This window comes from Sus scrofa, chromosome 2, assembly GCF_054392235.1.
Source record: "Sus scrofa isolate SSC_HxYL_T2T_F1_AM1 chromosome 2, Sscrofa_HxYL_maternal_Yorkshire_Landrace_v2.0, whole genome shotgun sequence".
NCBI lineage: Eukaryota > Metazoa > Chordata > Mammalia > Artiodactyla > Suidae > Sus > Sus scrofa.
In genome coordinates, this window is record NC_139384.1 from 39,246,789 (window position 1) to 39,269,230 (window position 22,442).

Below are 22,442 nucleotides of genomic sequence, written 5' to 3' on the forward strand. Positions count from 1 at the left end.
AAAATCTTATTTTAATTGTTTGAAGAAAAAGAGTAAGTCTTGGAGAGGTTAATGATCAGATAATGAGAATATGTTATTTATAAAAGGTAAAAATAAAGAACTACTAACTTAATAAACATTAATTCAGCTATTTAACTATTATTTGCTAGGATAAATTCAACATCCCTCTACATACAACCACATGTGCACCTCTCTCTTGCTCTCTCTCTCTCTCTAACACACACACAAACACACACACTCAGGCAGCAAGGCTTAATGGAATTGCCATATGTATAAGGAGGTTGATCTCTTCTCATTTATTTTAAGGTACAAATTCAAAACAAAATTTATTTGACCTAAATAGAAAGATGACTAACCTAGCCTCAGAGACTTTTAATTTCTTAAAATTTTAAAAATTTGATTATTCTATCTTTATTCAGTATCTAGAAAAAACAAATTTAAAAAGTTACTTAAGAAACTCTTAAAAAAAATAAGTGGGCCAATATATACACATTTTCAGTCTTTTTATTATGATCAAATGAGCCAATTATTCGATTCAGTGTTCTTCATAATTATTCATCTAAACCATGAAAATGAATTAAATAATTTTTACAAATAATATATAAGATAATTTCTCATAAATTTAGAAATTTTTGGTGGGTTACATCAGCAAGATGGTGAAATAGGAAGCCCTGTAGACCTTAAGTCAGAAACGGTCACAAGGAAGAACTTCCTATTGTGGCTCAGTGTGTTAAGGGCCCAGTGTTGTCTCTCTGAGGGTATGGGTTTGATCCCTGGCCTCACGCAGTGAGTTAAGAGTCTAGCATTGTCACAAGCCGCAGCATAGGTCACAGACATGGCCTGGATCTGGTGTTGTGTGGTGTGGTATAGGTCTATAGCTGCAGCTCTGATTCAAGTGCTAACCAGGAAACTTCCATATGAGCAGGTGCAGCAATAAAATAAACAAAAAACTGTCACAAGGAAAATAATGATACTGTATAATGATAAAGGAGTCAAAATACTGATAAAGAACATTAATGCAGACACAGATAAGTGGAAAGACAACCAATGTTCATGAATTGGAATGATTAGTATTACTAAAATGTTCATTTTACCCAAAGTGACTTATGAATTCAATCTAATTTCTATCAAAATCCCAATGGCATTCTTTACAGAAACAGAGAAATCAAGTCTAAATTCATATGGAATCACAAAGGACATTGAATAGCCAAAATAATCTTGAGAAAGAAGAACAAACCTGAAGATATTACACTCTGTGATTTCAAAATATATTATAAAGCTATATTAATTAAGGAAGTATGTTACTGACATCAAAACAGACATAGGTAGGTCAATGGAATGGAATAAAGAGTCCAGAAATAAATTCATGCATTTTTGCTCAACTGATCTTTTACAAGGTTACCTGGAACATGCAATAGGAGAAGAACAGTATTTTCAATAAATGGTGTTAGAAAAACTGGATTTCTACATGGAAAAGAAAGAAATTAGACTCTTATTTCACACCATACACAAAAATCAATTTAAAATGAATTAAATACTTCACACAAGACCAAAGTGAAACCATAAAGCTACTAGAAGAAAACATAGGAAAAAAGTGTCTTGGCATTGGTTTGGCAATGATTTTTTTTTTTTTTTTTTTTTTGGATATGACACCAAAAGCCCTGGCAACAAAAGCAAAAATAGACAAGTGGGATTACATCAAATAAACAAACAAAAAAGTGCAGAGCAAAGGAAACACTGAATAGACTGTAAAGATAACCTGTGGAATGGGAGAAAATATTTGTTAACTGTGTGTCTGAGAAGGTACTATCCTCCAAATGTATGTGTAAGGAATTCCTACAACTTAACAGCAAAAGCAAACAAAAAAACAATTTTTTTTTTTTTTTTTTTTTTTTTTTTAGGGCCACACTTGTGGCATACAGAGATTCCCAGGCTTGGAGTCTAGTCAGAGCTACAGCTGCCAGCCACAGCCACAGCAATGTGATAGGCCAGCCACATCTGCAACCAACACATAGCTCTCGGCAAGGCCAGGTCCTTAACCCACTGAGCGAGGCCAGGGAGCGAACCCACAGCCTCACAGTTCCTAGTCAGATTCATTTCTGCTACGCCACCACAGGAATTCCCAAAAAAACCACAAAATTTTGATTAATAATTTGGCAAAGGGTCTGAGTAGATATCTTCAAAGAAGATATACAAATAGCTACCAGGTATATCAAAAGATGCTCAGTATCAGTAATCATCAAGGAAGCTGTAAGGAGAGAGGGGAGAGGGATTTGAAACATTGTTCTGCCGGTAGGTGCTTAAAACATATTTGGCAAATGAATAAACTATCTGGTACAACAGAAATAAATGCAGTGTCATCATCCCACACCAGTTAGGATGATATGTGCCATCTATCTACCTATCTGTCTATCTATCTATACAGAGAGAGAGGCAGGGGGAGAGAGATAGTCAAGTATATGGAGAAGTTGGGACCTGTGAATCCACTATTGAAAATAGTATGGAGGATCTTCAAAAAGTAAACATCTAAATGTCATATGATTCAGCAATCCCACTTCTAGGTATACATCCAGAAGAATTGAAACCAAGATCTCAAAGAGTTATTAGCACTTCAGTGTTCATTGTAGCATGATTCACAACAGCCAAGAAGTCGAAACAACCTTAGCATCCATTGACACAAGAGTACATAAAGACATGAATTATATGCATACAAGGAAATATTATTCTGTCTTAAAAAGAAGGAAATCCTGGCATATGCAATCATCTGGGTGAACCTTGAGGATATCATAGTTAAGTTAAACAAGCTTGTTACAGAAGGACACATATTGCATGATTGCTTTTTTTTTAAATTTGTTATCTCTGAATAAATGTTGATCTTAAAATATATTTTTGGCAAGCAAATATGCTCTGGAAATTTCTGTTCCTATTGCACACTTTAAATGTCATAGAACATTTCTATGGATGAATGTTAGAAGCAAATTATTGAGTAAAAACAAGACAATATGCAACACGAAATGATTATCTTATATAGATTTTTTAAAAACAAGCAAAAAGAAATGATATATGAATCTATGAAGAAAGCAAAAGGATAATTTAAAAAAAAAGCAATTTCAGAATAACAGTTTTCTCTTAAGTAAAGGGAGGCAGAAGAAGGAAAAGGGCCCAGGAAGGACATATAGAGAAACAAGGATATTGGTAATAGCGTAATTTTTTTTTTTTTTTTTGCCATGCCTATAGCATGTAAAAGTTCCCAGGGCCAGGAATCAAACCTGAGCCACAGCAGTGACAAGCCTGAATCCTAAACCACTAGGCCATCAGGGAACTCTCAGTAATATCCTAATTCTTAAGTTGAGTAGTGGGCTCCCAAGTGTTTATTTCAGAATTACACATACATATATTTGCTAAAATACTCATTTCCATGTATTGAACATTCCATAATAAAAATATAAATACATTGGAAAATATTTAAACATTAAAATATATTAAAACATATCCCATGTCCCAAATACAAAGAGAAAATCAATTTCTAAACATAGAAGTCATTTTCTATTTACATAATAAAAAGAATCATTGGAGAGAGAAAAACAATATAAACTTATTCAGGAGAATACACAGTTCAGTTTTATGACTTGTATTTTTTTTTCTAATTCTCCCAAAATTCTTATCCTTACACTGTAAATAGTACCTTATTGCATTTATAGTTAATAGTTAATTTAAAGAATGCTAGACTCAGAAACAAGGTCTCTGGGCTTAGGTCCCTTTTCCATAGCAGTTCAATATTGGGATTGTTGTTTAGGTTTCTTGAATTCCAGCTCCCATATCTCTAAAATGAAGAGAATAGAGAGGTTACAGCTCATCCATCAGCTGTATTTCATGATTTTATATGCTGAAGAGGTCTCAAGTTTGATTTTTAGTATCTTACTCTCTCACTGTATTCTTATGTAGTGTTCTAAGAAATATTTATCAAAATCTGAGACTCGCTTTCTAGAAGGAGCCAAAGGATCTAAAAAGCTCATTCATCATTGATAAGATTCAGAGGACACAATGTTTCCAATTGCTTCCCTTATTGATGAGAATGTCATTTTAAGTATTTTACCTGGAGAGGTGGGACAGAGAGTGACAGGAACAAAGGTCAGGCATGTGAAATTTTTGTTTTTGCTTTTTCACCTCATTAAGACTGTGTTTTCAATGGAATCTTGTAAGCACCTTTTAATTAATCCTCCACCAAATCCTATACTTTGCCTTCTGAATAGCCACAAATGCCTATCTAGTGAGAGCAACGAATGATTGAAGGAATATCTAGTTATTTTTCAACTATAACGTCAGAAACAGAAGTTGATGTTGTATATTGCATATTGTATATTTATGAGTGTGTGTGTGGCAGTGGGAGAAGGGTCTAGAAATACCTTGTTGTTGTTGTTGTTGTTGTTGTTGTTGCTATTTCTTGGGCCGCTCCCGCGGCATATGGAGGTTCCCAGGCTAGGGGTTGAATCGGAGCTGTAGCCACCGGCCTACGCCAGAGCCACAGCAACGTGGGATGCGAGCCGCGTCTGCAACTTACACCACAGCTCACGGCAACGCCGGATCATTAACCCACTGAGCAGGGGCAGGGACCGCAACCTCATGGTTCCTAGTCGGATTCGTTAACCACTGCGCCACGACGGGAACTCCCACCTTTTTTTTTTTTTTTTTCATATTTGCTAGCAGTTCACAAGCCAAGCAAAAGAAATAAAGGGATGCAAAAATAAAGTTGGCAGTGTCTTGTAACTTTGAGGTGAGAGCTGTTCTGTGATCTCCTAATAAGCTTTCAATGGCATGTAATTGTCGAAAATGTTTGAAAATGGTCCTTAGTGAATACTTGTTTGTCACCTTTAATCCTTGCAATAATGCTAAACTTTATTTGATATGATAACTATTAAAGCAAAAGATTAAGTCTCAAATATAAGTAGCTTTCTCAAAGTCACAATTTTAACATGATAGATTCTGGAACCAGGTTTCAATCAAAAGCATATATCTTTCTTACTGTTTCTGTGAATAATGAACTAAGGGTACTTTTATTCCCCTGAGCAAAGACCTATCCAAATTTTTGTTCAGTGCTCATTGTCATTTGGATATCCTGTTGTCTTATGTAAATACACAATTACTAGGAGAACTCCATTAAATGATTTGTTTAAATTACTGTGGTTTATGTTTCTTGTACTCCTGATGCATATCCTTTGTATTTACAAAGAGTTAACACTAATCATCAGAAAACCTTTGTAAATATTACTATTGTTGGTGAGAAATTATTTGTAAACAGCAGGCAGATATTCCAGTAAAACCTGAAATGGAGTATATACTTCCTCTTCATCAAACCCAAAGATAACATTGACTAAACTCCGGGCTAATGTTGAAGTTATACTGAAAAAGATGTAATCATTTGCATCCTTGTTTATTTATTTACATAGATGTAACTCTTTTCTGGTTCCACTCATTAGACTGTAAGCTAATTGAGGAGAGGAATTGTCTCTATATCATTTTATCTAAAGTTTAGCTTATTGTCTGGCATATATATTAGATGTCTAGTAAATAGCTAAGTAAATAAAATGATACTCTGAGATATTTTTATAATTTAACTTGAGGAAAAACTATAATAGAGGAAAATCTATAATACTCTATATTATGAGTGCTTGCTTGCTTTATTGATCCTGCCAATATTAAGAGTCAGAAGCAAAGATGTTACAATTTTAACTTACCTTAGTTTTTACATTTGTCTTCTATTCAGCTCCAACCGTTTTAAACTGTTATTCCCTGTGCTATGGAAACATTTTTTCAGCCCTCTGGCCAATTCTTATTTGCCCCTGTTGGGACAAAACTTTTAATTCCTCTATATAGTAATTATTATCCCTTTTCTTCTCCCTTGTATATAACATTCTTAGATGATAACATCTATTTTTCACCCAAAATATAATAGTTATACTGGCAAACGCTGGTTTGTCAGAAGTAAATTTGAGGACCAGCTTTATTTCCTTCTGGTTGCATAGTCCTGGGAAAATTACATAGAGTTTCACTTTAGTTATTTACCATTAGATATAACACATGAGATTCAAGGTATTTAGCACATGGGGATCAACATTTTAAGGGTACATGGTGAATGTTGTATTAATAGCAATTTGACCCAGTCTGGTGGACAAAATGTTCAATATATTTCCCATATACTATTACTGCTGATATAATTATCTGCCTTAAAACTCAACTGGTACTAACTTTTCCTTGATCATTATACACTGAGATCTTCCAAATGCACATGTTAAGAATGAAATAAATATTGTGACTCAGATTTGAGATTGTTTTCTATAACAGATGTTATGACAAGAGAGTTTAAAAAAAATCACAGAGACGTTTCTGCTTTATGAAGATTATTTCAGCCTAGACTATTCTGATCATACAGGCAGTCACAAACTTTTACAGGCACAGATGTTGATTGAGGACTTTTAGAACTGTGATAGATTCTGTCGTAGATGTCTAAGCTGAAGTCTTTCATTTTAGCAAATATCCCAGCAGGTTAGTAACACTCTATGGTGCAATTAGAATAGTTTACAGCAAAATCCCTCTTTCTTCTTTTTTAACATTTATTTCCACGGACTATGTATACTCAGTCTCCTCAGAGCTGAGTGGCCCGCATAAGACAAGCTTTACCTCTGCCTGTGGGTCCCTTGATTACACATGCATTGTTACCTGCTATGATCCAGGAACCAGCAGGAAAATACACTGGTGTGATTTATCTTTTTCATGTGTATGTCCCTGCTCTGCTGCTACCATCACTCCTACTGTATACACCACCCCAAACACAATTAAAGGAAATGGCAGCAGAGATGCTAGTTGTCACTTCGAGGCACACACATCCTAAGTGAACCCTAATAAGTCACTCCCATCATCAGCCATATCCCTGTACCTTCCCCACTCCTTGAAGGTTGTCAGGATCTATGACTTACTTCTAATAAACAGAATATGGCAAAAGTCATGAAATGTAACTTCCATAATTTCTTTATATTATATGACTCCACCTTAGCAGACTGGAGAGAAAATTCTCCTGCTGGCCTCAAGTAAGTAAATCGTTATGTTGTGAGCTATTCGTGGAGAGGGTTACTTGGAAGAAAAGGGCATGCCCTCTTGGGACCTGAGGGAAGCCCCCAGCTGAGAGTAAAACAAACAAACAAAAACATAAAAATAAAGCAAAAGACATTCTTTTTCTTTTTTTTAAGGAAAAAATGTCTTTTTTTCATTAGCAACATCTTTTTTTTAAAAAATGCTTTTAACAGTGTGTGTGTGTGTGTGTGTGTAAAATAAAAATAAAATAAGCTAGCTTTTTCTTTTTAAAATAATCATGAACTATCCTATTCAGTTTCTGTTTCTCTAATGCACCATGAAGTAAACATGTACACTTGTTTTTTAGGGGGAAAAAACATCAATAAAAGGTTTGATCAGCCTCTCCAAAGCAGAGAAGAGAAATTTTTGCTTATACATAAATTATGATTTATCTCCTAATCATTAAGGACATCTTTAAGATTTCTTGAAATATCTAGACAGATATATTAGCTTAGTTCATGTGCAGCCAAGAACAATGTTGCAACTTCAGTAATGATTTTCAGAGGAAACATCATGTCACTGCCCTGGGAATAGGCAGGGGAGCTTTGTGGCAGATGCTGATTCATGGAGCTGCTTTTGGAACTTGGGTGTAGTTGTGAACACTAATGTCACTCTTCGCAGAATGAATTTCATACTGTTTCTTTTTCTTTTTTTAATATCTCACTAGCTCCTGCTTCAAGTTTTACAATGCATGCAATTAGAGGAGCCTGGACTATATTTTTGAGCCTTTCTTTCAAGAGAGCCCAGGAAAGTGAGTACCTCATATTTTCTGCTTCTCTAGGGGGAAACTGACTTCATTTCATGATATGGATATTTCCTAAATATAAAATGGGGTCCTGGGAGTTCCCCTTGTGGCTCAGCAGAAATGAACCTGACTAGCATCTATGAAGATGCAAGTTTGATCCCTGACCCCACTCAGTGGGTTGAGGATCTGGCATTGCCATGAGCTGTGGTGTAGGTTGCAGACATTGCTCTGATCTTGCATTGCTATGGCTGTGGCATAGGCCGAAAGCTACAGCTCCAATTTGATCCCTAGCCTGGGGACTTCCATATTCCCCAGGTGTGGCCCCAAACAAAACAGTTGCAGGTATGAGTAGCTAACTGTGAAGATATTCATGCAGTGGACAGAGATCTTTTTCTGCTATTCTTAATTTTTTTTTAGAATTTATCATTTGCTTAAATTAAAATTTTGTATTTTTGAGCTTAAAAAAAAATGAAGAAGATATAAGTGACTTGTTATGCCCAAGGAAACCTGTTCAGAGATGCTAATAAATTGCCTAAGGTGGAGAAGCTAAGTGGGAAGGTCATGATTCTAATACAAGCTTCTTCAAAGCTCATGCTCTCTCACTCCTCCATATGATTCTATTACTCACTGGGACCAAGGGCATACATTTATGGGGAAAAATGGCTTTGATTATATATAAAGTCTGTATTTAGTACATAATCAATGAGAGATAAATTCATATTCTTAATTTTATTATGAAGCCAGAAGAGCTGAGCGTGTGCTGAATCATAGCCCACTCCTTTAGACCCTCAGAATCTCCAAACCCCTTTCTAGCTGAAACTCCACTCAGTGCCTTTTATGGAACTTATAGTCACATATCTTGAATTAAATAAATTGCTATTATTGTAGTGTATCCTGTGTCTCCTAGGCCTGGGGTTGGAAAGGATGCTATAGCATTGATGGCATTCCTAAAGGCATTCAAACTTACTTGCAGAAGATAAGGAAATCCATGAGAATAATTAATGTCAGCAGCTATAGAAGTGAAAAAGGTCATGGGGCAGCAAGATCACATTTGAGAATTCACACGCTGTACTTGTTTAGGCTCCTTGGCCCCAGGAGTAATATAAAAGAGCAGCTTATTATGTATTCATATGCAATTCTGACTGCAACATAGCCTCTTTGCCATTTTCTGCTGGTATAGAGAAAAATTAAAACAAAACAAAAACCTCTTCTCTCAATCCCACTCACTCTTTTTCAGGCCCCAAGGTAGCCCTTCTTTTTATTCTTATATTTTTACTTAGATGCTAGTCATTTTTTTTTCATAGAAGCTTCATCTGTCTACAACTATTGGACATAAGTTGTTAGATTAGTAGAAATAAGATATGGGTTCTGTCTTTGTTCAGGCAGCTGCAACAAAATACCACAGACTGGGCAGTTTATAAAAAAAAGAAATATATTCCTTGCTGTTCTGAGGTCTGGGAGTCTAAGATCAAGGTGCCAGCACAGTTTGGTGAGAGCCTTTTTTTGGGTCACAGATTTCTCACTATGTCCTCACCTGGTGGAAGGGGCAAGGGCGCTCTTTTGGGCCTCTTTTATAAGGACATTAATCTAATTACCTCCCAAAGACCCTGCCTCCTAATATCACCACATTGGGCAATGGGGTTTCAATATGCAAAATTATTCATTCCATCCTAATGGCCCCCAAAGTCTTAACTCAATTCAGCATTCACTCAAGAGTTTGGAATATAAAGTTTAGGTATCAACTACACATCATCTAATCAGATATGGTTAAGTTAAGTTACAATTCTTCTTGAGACAAATTCCTCTCCAGCTTTTAATCTTTGAAATCAAACAAGTGATGACCTTCCAAAATATAATGTTGTGGCAGGCATAAGACATTTCAAAAGAGAGAAATATAACAAAAGGGTGACATGTCTAAAACTCACGAGAGCAAATACATCAAATCTTAAGGCTCTTCCTTATGTTATTTGATCGTCAGTCCACCAAGCCTATAGGAAGGGACCATAAGTGGGCCCTACAATCTGTTGTAAACTAATCATTCTCCTGATAGTGTTGGGCTCTGTGAAGTGGTTGAGTGAGTGAATATATGCAGCTGTAACATTGGGAACTGAGGTTAGTTTTTCATGAGTTAGAGGGAAGAGATGCTTTTCCTGGGACCCCCAAGATCTATCATATCCCAGGACAAGCATCTGCATCCCAGGACAGTGTTAAGTTTTGAATACTCCAACTTCTGTGGCAAGGAAGGAGAGACCTGGAATCTTTGGACAAGAGCAAGTACTTGGATTTCTGCTTATATAAGTGGAAAACATACATTTATTAAGAGATACTAGATTATTTAAATCTGAATCTAAGTGAATTACAGGCTCAACCTGAGTTTCCCATCTGAACTAAAGAAGAAGAAAATAATTCATAGATTCAGACTGATTTATTTCTCAGTGATTGGTAGAGATTCTGCTCTTCTGACTGGCTTTTCCTTCTTTGTTAGCCACAATAAGTGATTGTGTTGGTTTGCAAGGTCTCTGAACTAAATACTACAAGATAGGCAACATGACACAAGTTTTAAACTGCTTCTTAGGAAAAGCTGAAAAATCAGAAGGAAAGTGCTTTCTTAAAGGTGTGTGTTTCGGTAAAACAAACAAAAAAAAAAAAGACAAAACAGTATAAAAAGCGAAAGGTCTATCAAAAGCACCATGATCACCTTAGCCCTCAGACATCTATCAAACCATCCAGGGAAGAATGCTCTCAGATCAACGCCCTGCAGATGATGTTCAATGACAAATTCTCTAGCTGCATATGCTGCTTCATAGCTATATATTTCTCTGTGTGAATTATATGATATTCAAACACATAGAATACTGAAAGAACATATTCCAAAATCTTGACTCTGACTCTTTCTAATTTGGGGGAAAAAAATCACTTGACATTTTAATTCTAAGTTTTGGTATTTGAAAAATTAAGGCGTAAGAGGAGGAAAGGATAGCTGGAAGTAATAGAATATACTTTATAGCATTGTGAAAAATTAAATAAAATAACATGTGAAAATAAATTAGTAATGTCTGTCATATAGTAATCTCTTAATAAATGATATATATCACTTTTAAAATCATGGTGGTTGTTATGCACTTCCTATAAACAATGCAAACAGTTCATATCCACAGGATAAACTCTATACCAATAGAATTCTTTTATTTATTCATTTTGAGCACTTGCTATGTGCATCTCTAATGGGGATTAATGAAACCCTCTAATGGGGAGAAAGATATGCAAACAAATAACTATAATGCATTGTGATAAAACTACAATCAAGTGAAATATAAAATGCAATGGAAACATGGACAAGAAAGCGTGAAGTGAAACCTGGAGAGGAGTAGCATCTTGGTATACTCCCAGTTTTATACATGAGTTGTGAAATATTTAGAAATAAGGGCAGGAAAATATGGCAGAGAAGCAGTACAATGGCAAATCCTCCTTCCATTCCGTATCTTTTTATCAATGACACATTGCCTTCAACAACAGCTATGCAGAACAATAAGAAGGGGGTAAAAGGTGTGAAAACTAGTATATTTAATTGTTTTCAACATGTGATTTCTTTTATCTTTATTAAAGACATTATATCGTTTTTCAGATTTTTCAGATAAAAAGAAATTAAGACCCCCTGTTAGCTATTGATTTTACTTGGCATAATCCTCAGGATTTGTTTCTTCTGAAAGAGATTTGATCCATCTGAATTTAAAAACAAAAAGCAAACAAACATAAAACCTCCACAGTTACAGTGCTTGTGTAATTTAGTAGAAAAGGGAAGATAAAGCCAAGCTGGTGCAATTATAATTATTTCTCTCAATTTTCTGCTGGAGCAGATAGTGAAGACTCATACTTTTTCTTTAGTCATGAGACTAAGGAGGCAACCTTGAGCTGAGTGTACCCTGTCTTTGTCACATGAGAGAGAGAGAGAATGGAAGGGGAAGAGAATTGAGGTATAGAAAAAAGAGTTTTATTGGTATCGAGAGCCTTGTGTCAATCTGTGTCATCTCATAGCCTTGCCAAATTCTTTCACCTCTTCCCAAAATTTTACAAGGCATCTTGGTAGCTTTTCAGTCATCTGTAATGCTTAGGTAAGTAAGGATTTGAACCTCTATCAATTTCCACTGAAATGGTCCTATGACAGAATACACAGGTAATAAATTAGAGTTCTAATTTGATTTCATGTCTGTTTCATTTCAAAGGCCATGAATGACTCTTTTTTAAAAAAAGTTTATTAAAGTATAATTAATTCACAAGGCTGTGATAATTTCTGCTATACAACAAAGTGACCCAGTCATACATACACACTTATCCATTCTCTCTGATTCTTTTCCCACATAGATTATCCCAAAATACTGAGTAGAGTTCTCTGTGCTATACAGCAGGTCCCCACTGACCAATCATTCCATATACCTCAGTGTGCATATGCCAGTTCCAAACCCCCTGTCCATCCCTCCCACCCCATCCACCTGTCCCATTTGGTAACCATGAGTTTTTCAAAGTCTGTGAGTCTGTTTCTGTTATGCAAATAAGGTTATTCACATCCTTTTTTTTTAGATTCCACATATAGGTGATATCATAGGATGTTTGTCTTTGTCTAATTTCAGTCCTCATGATAGTTTCTCAGTCCATCTATGTTGCTGCAAATGGCACTATTTTGTTCTTTTTATGGCTGAGTAATATTCCATTGCATGTATGTACCACATCTTCTTTATTCATTCCTCTGCTGATGGACATTTAGGTTGCTTCCATGTCTCGGCTATAGTAAATAGTGCTGGAATGAACATTGATTGGGATGCATGTATCTTTTAAATTATAGTTTTCTCTAGATAGATGCCCAGAAGTGGGATTGCTGGATTACATGGTAGTTCTATTTTTAGTTTTTTAAGGACCCTCCATACTGTTTTCCATAGTGGTTGTACCAATTTGCATTCCCACCAACATTGTAAGAGGGTTCCCTTTTCTCCACACCCTCTCCCATCATTTATTATTTGTAGACTTTTGGATGATGGTCATTATAGCTGATGTAAGGTAGTACCTCATAATAGTTTTCTTCCTTTTTTAAATTTTTTTTTAATTTTTTTCCATTATAGCTGGTTTACAGTGTTCTGTCAATTTTCTACTATACAGAAAGGTGACCAAGTTATACATACATGTATACATTCTTTTTTCTCACATTTGCACTTCTCTGATAATTAGTGATGTTGAGCATCTTTTCATGTGGGTTTTTTTTTTTTTTTTTTTTTTTGGTAATCCATATGTCTTCTTTGGAAAAATGTCTGTTTAGATCTTCTGCCCATTTGTTGATTGGGTTTATTTTTTTAATATTGAGCTGCAAGAGGTGTTTATATATTTTGGAGTATAGTACCTTGTCAGTTGTTTCATTTGCAAATATTTTCTCCCATTCTGTGGGTTGTCTTTTTTGTTTGTTTATAGTTTCTTTTGCTATGCAAAAACTTTTAAGTTTGATTAGGCCCCATTGGTTTATTTTTGCTTTTATTGTTATTACTCTAGGAGATGGATCTGAGAAGAAGGTGCTGCGGTTTATGTCTGAGAGTGCTTGGCCTATGTTTTCCTCTAAGAGTTTTATAGTATCCAGTCTTAGATTTAGTTCTTTAATCCATTTTGAGTTTATTTTTGTGTATGATATTAGAGAATGTTCTAATTTCATTCTTTTGCAGATAGCTGTCCAGTTTTCCCAGAACCACTTATTGAAGAGACTGTCTTTTCTCCATTGTATATTCTTGCCTCCTTCATCATAGATTAATTTACCATAGGTGCTTCAGGTTATTTCTGGGCTTTCTATACTGTTCCATTGATCTATATTTCTGTTATTGTGCCAGTACCACACTGCTTTGAAGACTGTAACTTTGAGGTATAGTAGTATAGTCTGAAGTCAGAGAGCCTGATTCCTCCAGGTCCATTTTTCTTTCTCATCATTGCTTTGGCTATTCTGGATCTTTTGTGTTTCCAAACAAATTTTAAAATATTTTGTTCTAGTTCTGTGAAAAATGACATTGGTAATTTGATAGAGATTGCAAAGGAATCCAATTTGGAAAAGAAGAAGTAAAACTATAACTGTTTACAGATGACATGATTCTGTACCTAGAAAATCCTAAGGATGCTACCAGAAAACTGTTACAGCTCATCAATTAATTTGGTAAAGTTGCAGGATACAAAATTAATACACAGAAATTGACTGCATTTCTATATACTAACATATACTACCAATGAAAGATCAGAAAGAGAAAACAGGGAAACAATTTCATTTACCATTGCATCAAAAATAATAAAATACCTAGGAATAAACCTACCCAAATAGACAAAAGACTTGTACTCTGAAAACTATAAGCTGATGAAAGAAATCAAAGATGATGCAAACAAATAGCAAGATATACCATGCTCTTGGATTGGAAGAATTGATATTGTCAAAATGACTGTTCTACCCAAGACAATCTACAGATTCAATGCAATCCCTATCAGATTACCAATGACCATCTCTTTATGTAAGAACATTCCATCATCTTTCTACATAGAGTTGGGCTTCTCTTGACCCTGGCACTTTGCTCCTGGAAAACTGTCTTTGGGTTTTTCATTGTCGATCCACTAACAAGGTTTACATAACATTGTCATATTTGTTTTAATTTTTCCCCTCACAATTGAAGAGACACTGCAAAAAGTCATTTGGAAAAAGGCTTATATTAAAAAGTATGGATTAGCAGATTCTAGTCTGCCTGGATTCAACTCTTGTCTCTTCCAGTTTTAACTGTATAATCTTAGTCCATTTACTTAAATTCTCTGGGTCTCATTTTCCTTTTATGTGAAGTTGGGATGCTAGTAACCACTTCATAAAATTGTTAAAAAGATTAAAGAAATTTACACATGCACAGCCTGTAGAATGGAATCTGGAATAGGATAAGTGTTTAGGAAAATCAGATTTTTTTTCCTTAAAGTCTTTTTTAAAATAATTTTATTTAAATTGTAGAACTCTTTCTTCAAATAAACTCTTAAAAGTTCAGAATATAAACAAGATAAAAGCTATGCTGCATTGGTTGAAGTGGTACAGGGTTTTGAAGTCTGGCTTACATAAGCTCACCTGTTCTTTTCAGGCACACCCAAGAAATAATAATAGCCACAATTTTGCTAACTTTGATACGTGCCATGTTTTGTGTTTATTGTTTGCCTTAATCCTCTTATTGATCAATGCATTGACCTATGAGATGAGTATTATTTTCACTGTTTTAGAAATGAGATAACTAAAGATCCTTAGAATTCAGCAACTTACCAAGGGTTACATAGCCAGCAACTGACAAAGACTGAAGAAAAGTCTGCCTAAACCCAATTATGTCTTTCATTCATTAATTTATGTATGGATGCATTTAAATTTTTCTATCTCTATTGAGATATAATTGACATATAATATTGTGTGTTTTTAAGGTGTGAAACATAATGATTTGATATGCTTAAATTCATAAAATGAACACTGCAGTATAGTTAATACCTCCACCATCTCACGTAATAACCTTTAGTGAGAATGGTTAAGAATCATGGTCTCATCAACTTTCAAATATATAATACAATATTGTCAACTATGGCAACTGTGCTGTGCATCCATCTATAACTAGAAGTTTTTTGCCTTTGACCAGTCTCTTTCCATTTCCCCATTCCCATCAAATGCCATTCTACTCTCTGTTTCTGAGTTTGGCTTTTAGGTAGCAATAAAGAAACTTCCAGAATTATACAATCTTGAAGATTCTTTTTTTTATAACCACCTCTTTCTTCCATGACACTGGAATACCTGAAGACCTTTATCATTTTTCTCTTGCCCCACAGTCATTTCCTTTTCTATTGTTTTCATGATTTCTTTCTCATTTTTTTACAAATAAAAACTATTTCATAGCCACTTAACTATCTTTTATACTACATTATCAGCCACAAGAATACATTTTATCTGAGACTTACCAAATAAAATAAATGTCTTCAATGTAAATGTAACTAGTCTTTTGCAAATAGACTCTGATGAGAACATAATGAGACAGTCCTCAAAGTTGTCATAGATTTTCTTTCCATCTGAAAATAGGATGATAATATTATACTGTAATTCATAAGTTTTTCCTTTGCAAACTGCACAATGAGGAATATCTCTGTATTTTCAATGTAGTTGTCCATCTCCCAACCCGGACTTTCATAATCTTATCAGTTAACCCATGTATTTAGGAGGCAGATGGCATTTCAACACTTTTCCTCACTACCAACCTTGTTAGCCAGGAACATGACATTGTGCCTGGTATATGATAGACACTGAACAAGTTATTTATGGTTGTGGACAATGAACAAAAAAATGGAGTCACTTAAATCAAAGGGATATAAAATGAAGCTGGGGAGCCATTAAAAAGTGAAGCCTACATAGGTCACCACCACAAGGCAATATAAACTTTCAACCAAACCATTCTGAGACCACCTGGAACATGTTTTCTTTATTCTCTCACGACTGCAGTTTAGCAACAAATCTGCTACGGATAAGTGCCTGAGTGCCTGCTGGTACCAATTGTAGTTCTGTGAAACTAACCTATAAAACTCTGGAATGCCTTTGTCCATTGTCTTTATAAACCCCTATTTTCTATTTCCCTTGGAGCACAGTTGAGTTGCTATTTAAATCAGTACCTCTTGGTTTGCAATTCCTGAGACCACCCCAAATAAACTCCTTTTCCTCATTTGCAGCCTTCTGCAGTTCTTTTTTTTTTTTTCATTTTCCCACTGTACAGCAAGGGGGTCAGGTTATCCTTACATGTATACATTGCAATTACAGTTTTTCCCCCACCCTTTCTTCTGTTGCAACATGAGTATCTAGACATAGTTCTCAATGCTATTCAGCAGGATCTCCTTGTAAATCTATTCTAGGTTGTGTCTGATAAGCCCAAGTTCCCGATCCCTCCCACTCCCTCCCCCTCCCATCAGGCAACCACAAGTCTCTTCTCCAAGTCCATGATTTTCTTTTCTGAGGAGATGTTCATTTGTGCTGGATATTAGATTCCAGTTATAAGTGATATCATATGGTATTTGCCTTTGTCTTTCTGGCTCATTTCACTCAGTATGAGATTCTCTAGTTCCTTCCATGTTGCTGCAAATGGCATTATGTCATCCTTTTTTATGGCTGAGTAGTATTCCATTGTGTATATATGCCACCTCTTCTGAATCCAATCATCTGTCGACGGACATTTGGGTTGTTTCCATGTCCTGGCTATTGTGAATAGTGCTGCAATGAACATGAGGGTGCATGTGTCTCTTTTAAGTAGAGTTTTGTCCGGATAGATGCCGAAGAGTGGGATTTTCTGCAGTTCTTAATACACATTTATGGTTTAATGACTTTGGGTCACTCACAACCAAGCTATCAAACTCTTCTAGGACACTTTCACTGTATGGCAGAGATGAGATAATTTCTAAACTATTCTGTATCAACTCAAATTACAAATTACAAACTCTTTCTGCTCAGCTTTCTGGTCTTTTAGGTAAGACTGGGTGTGAATCTGTCCTTCTGGGAGCTTGAAATCTCAATAAAAATGAAAAAAAAAATAACCTGTGTATTGTTAAATAACCAAATAAGATTTACACTACAGGATGTTCTTGTGAAGAGGAAGGAGAAAGAAATTTCAGAAACATGATCAAAATCAGGGGATATATTTTAGTGCAATGACAAGAAATAAGTGAATCAGATTGTTTAAAATAGGTTCCTTAAATGCAATTTTGTAAAATAAATATGGAAAGTATATATGAGGGTCAGATTGAGAATAGATTCATATGCAAGGGTAAGGAGATCTGACTGCACTCACTAGGCAAATGTGAATTCATAAGGGTTTTATTAATAAAATTCTTTTAAAAAGGAATAAACATAATTACATTGATTTTAGAGGATGTTTGCTGAATTCAACAACATATTAAAGACAAGGGTAGAAAGTTAGAATGACATCTCAGTTGTCTAGATATCAGTTGTTGCAGTATGACGCAAATCAACATAAGAGTGCTAGGTCTCACCACAAGAAGATATTTAGGTTTCAATCATGAGGAAAAAATTAAATTTTATGTGATAGCAAGATCAAAGATATATAGAACTTCTGTCTCAAGATTTATGTCATAGATTTCATGTACCATTGTGTTTCTGTTCTTTGCTGTTTGAATTTTTTTTTCTCTAGGGTGATGTTTGGTTATTATATTTGAGTTATGATAAGGAGGCTAGGCAACTACACATACATATGCACAAATACCAATTTGCTCAAAGTTGTATAGAGGTCACCTTGTTAGGATCAGCAATTATTCATCAGAGACCAGAACCCAGCTGAAGTTACAGAGACAAGTAATGCATACCAAATCTTCAGGCTCCGGTTTTTTTTTTTTTTTTTTTTTTTTTTTTTTGAGCTCCTTCCAGGGCTACGTTTAAGACAAACCAAGCAAAAGCCAGCAAAAAGCATGAGATCTTGTTAATGAAGTGAGAAAAGGTCAACCTCCCAGGGTAGAGAGCAAGGTGGGAAAGGGTGATGAGTAGATGTGAATGTAGATGAGGAAATAAAAGACACTTAGTGTGTGTGTGTGTGCATACATGTGCTTGTGTGTGTGCACACACATGACACACACACAATACTATTTACTAGTCACAAGTGCAGAATTCCCTACGTGGTTGCAACATGGGATTTTCTGTTATCAGATAAATTATATTAGCTGTAGAGTATTTTTATTAGGGTTTTAGGAACACATGTAACTGTATATATAGACTTTTGTAAGAACCATGTATGACCCTATAAAGGCCCTATCATCATTGCCTGATTAGCAGAAAAAGAGAGATAGTAAGTCAAATAAAATGAGTGACCTGAAATAGAGTTGAGTTCCTTTCTAGATATGCCAATAAATGCTTCATTAACCCTGGATAAATGACTTAACTTATGTGCACCTCAGTTTCTACCTTTGTCAAGTAAATCATTGAAGTAGATTGTCTCTAATTTCCTCTAGTTCTAAATGCAATGATACATGAGTGTATGTTGAAAATATCTACTACTGTTTCTTTTAAATAATAGCCAACATTTCTTTCTCTCCCCCTTCATTATGCCTGTATTTGCTGACTCCAGTATACATGGTACCCTTTTTACATTCTTAAGTGTTTTTTAATTATTTTAATTGCATAGATTGATGATAGTCAAAATTATGTGGATAATTTAAAACATCACTTTGAAACAACCAGTTTTAGTGGCTTCAAATACTTTTAAGAAATCCCAGAAAGAAAATCCCATGTCATTTTCGCTTACTGCACCTCATAAACTCAGAGTTTATAAGGAATACCAATCTACGATAAGTGAAATAAGTCAGATAAAGACAAATACTGTTTGATATCACTTATATGGGAAATCTAAAAAATACAACAAACTGGTGGATATAAGAAAAAAGAAGCAGACACACATATAGAGAACAAGCTAGTGGTTACCAGTGAGAAGAGGGAGGAGGGAGGGGAAGTATAGGGATGGGGAATTAAGAGGTACAAACTATTATATAGAAAATAAGCTAAAAGGATTATATTGTACAACATAGGGAATATAGCCAACATTTTATAATAATTATAAATGGAGTATAACCTTAGAAATTGTGAACCAGCATATCATACTGCCATAACTTATATATTATTGTACATCAGCTATAATTCAATTAAGAAAGAAATATATATGAAAAAAAAGAATTTCCACTGCATGTAAAAAGCTTGAAAGTGGCCACTCTGCCCTAACGAATAAGAAGCTAAGCAAACTGAAAAATCAACAGCTCTTCCTGGATCTGTGAGGGAGGAGTGAACACAGGGCAAACCAATGCCTTCAAAATTGGAGAGACTGACAGCAGCATAGCAGTTTACCAAAGCAGAGACTTATGATTTCACCGCGAACTGGTGCCAGAGTAGAAAAACCAGCACTGTAAGTGACTTAATTGCTGGAGGCTCAGTGTAGACAATTCAGAAACTGCAGGGGCAGCCAGAGGCAAGCTTTCACAATTTTATGAGATTTACCTCCCAGGAACTGGACCAGACTCCCACAGTAAACATGAAAGAACAAAATCCACTTGTGCTTCTGGCAGGAAGAGGAGGAGAAGAAATGGAACCATTTTGAAATATGCCAGAGCATTTTGTCCTGAGCAGGGCTTTCCCTTGGGGGAAATTAATTAACTGGAATCTAAACGGCTGGGGTTTTATCAGAGACCAACTAACCTAAGGGAATAGAAATGCCCAACTCCAGTGAGCTCTGGCTTCCAAGTGGGAGAAAGAAACACCCAACTCCAGCCCACTCTGGCCATCCTTCCCGCTTTTGAGGGGATTTAAAAAATTGAGAAACACTTGTGAAGTTCACAGTCTAGAGGCATGGGCTCACTGAAAGACAGATCAAATCATGGAACTGTAGAATGCTTTCCTTACCTGTGTACCTAACCACCTCATTGCTAAAAACCTATTGACTCTTTCCACTTACCAAGTTCATCATGCCTGGCTGGCAAGAAAACATTACAAGCCTTTCCAAAGGCAAAGAACACAATCTGAAAAGACAGAGCAAGCATCGGATCCAGACATGGCAGGGATGCTGAAGAATACCAATCTCCTGATTTTGTATAAGAAATTATAACTATGATGATTATTGTACATTTATAATATTTCAAAATATTGAGCTGATATATATATGAGTAGAAGTATGTTATTTTATTTTCTTTATTGTATCCTATTATAAAAGTGTATTTCTTTTACAATGAGAAAAAACCATAAAGTATCATAGTAGCATAATAAAAAACTTCTGACATTAAAAAACAATAGCTATCAATAAAATTCTCATTTTATTGACTACTATAAATTTGCATTTGTAACATTTAACACATGAACAAACTAAGATGTTCAAAACCAACAGAAATAAAATGAAAAATTGCAAGTGTAATTTCCCTTGATAATATTTAGAACATGTAAATAATGTACTAAAGCTCTTTCTAGACTGTCCATCCGTTAACAATATAGAGAATAAAATGTCAGTATTTCTAAAAAGACTTTATACTAAATGAGAGAAATGTAAATATGAATTATTGCTAAATAGAAAGTTATTACCTTGTGAGATATTATAGAACATCATTTGTTTAAACATATACAAGTTTTCATAATACTGAATAATCATTGCCGGACATATTTGCATTATATGAGGTTACTTCCCAGAACTTACTTTGAAAAACATAATATTAGCCAAAGATAATTTTTAGGTATAATACAAAATGAGAAACATTGTACATTATCCAAAAAGGAAAAGAAAATAATGTTGCATTCACTGATGACCTCTGCTATTCTAAAAATGTTCTCCTGACTTTTCAAATGCATTTTTGATATGTCAATGTATATAGTTGTCTTCGCTAAGATTTTTTTGGATGTCATAAAAATGTGACAGAATCCTTTCCTTTGGAAAGATTAAAAAAATAAGAAAAGTTTTTCCTAAAACTCCTTAAAACAACAAAAAAATTGCATGATGTGTGGTTTAAATGTAGAAGCCTTTCAGCTCACTATGTAGAAGTAAAATTTTGGTTTCCAACATTTCTGTTTTTTCAATCAAGTTTTAGTTAAGCTACATCTCCATACACAGTTATAGTTTTCAAGAATTGGTGACTAAATTTAGAATTAATTCATTCTTGTCAAAACTGTGGTAAAGCCACAACAGTCTTGTGAATAATGTGGGAAAAAGTTCCATTTTAATAAACATTTTGTGACTGTATTGGTTTGTAGAGTTGTTATGCATTCTCCTACATTCAAAGATTTTTCTGATGATCAGCTTTCCTGGATGGTGCTCATTAGTTAATTTTATCCATTTATGTATTCATTTACTCAGTGAACATCTACATTAATTGAAAAAAAATTTCAAAAGTTAACAAGATGGTTATTTAAAACAAAATCAAACAATATGAGGTGGTTTTATAAGTCCCAAAGGGCCAACTCTGCTAACTCTAAAATGTTTTCACTGATAAACCACCTAAAAGAAATTCACAAACCTTATTATAGATTGTTTTGTTGCCCACAAATAAATCCTAACTCCACTTTCTCCATCAAGTGAAAGCTTATTGAAGAAAAGAATTTACTTTACACTGTCAGGTTCCATTATTGTTTAAAAAAACAAAAACAAAAATAACAGAAAAAAAAACTAAGCAAAAAGCCCTAAAGGTGTCCACTTTTTCAGCTTCGCTTCATTCAGAGTTTCACAATCCAGAAAAAGAGAAATGTTCACAAAAACGCAGGAGGGCTATTATAGTGGGCACATAGTTTGTCTCACCCATAATTTTGGTGTTTTACCTAGCCCCTGTGTGTCAAATATAAGATTTATTTTGATTTTGCTTTTCCCATTGTAAAGGCTCACTCTCCTTTGAGGTGCTTTTCTTTACTTTAGGAATTGTGTTTTTCTGCTACATCAAGCAATACTCATATGTATTGATTATTAGCACTCGGTGACGAGCTACCCCTAAACTCAGTGACTTAATAATAAATAAAATTTGTACTTGCACAGATGTT

The 22,442-nt window shown here is 34.8% G+C and overlaps 1 long non-coding RNA gene across 2 annotated transcripts in view; it reads left to right on the forward strand.

Moving 5' to 3' along the window:
* Positions 1-22,442, forward strand: part of LOC106509395 (uncharacterized) — a 707,614-nt gene that overhangs the window by 535,547 nt on the left and 149,625 nt on the right. For both annotated transcript variants that reach the window (XR_014837146.1, XR_014837147.1), the window contains exon 7: positions 7,796-7,879. This is a non-coding gene — a long non-coding RNA (uncharacterized LOC106509395). The remainder of the gene's footprint in view (positions 1-7,795; positions 7,880-22,442) is intronic.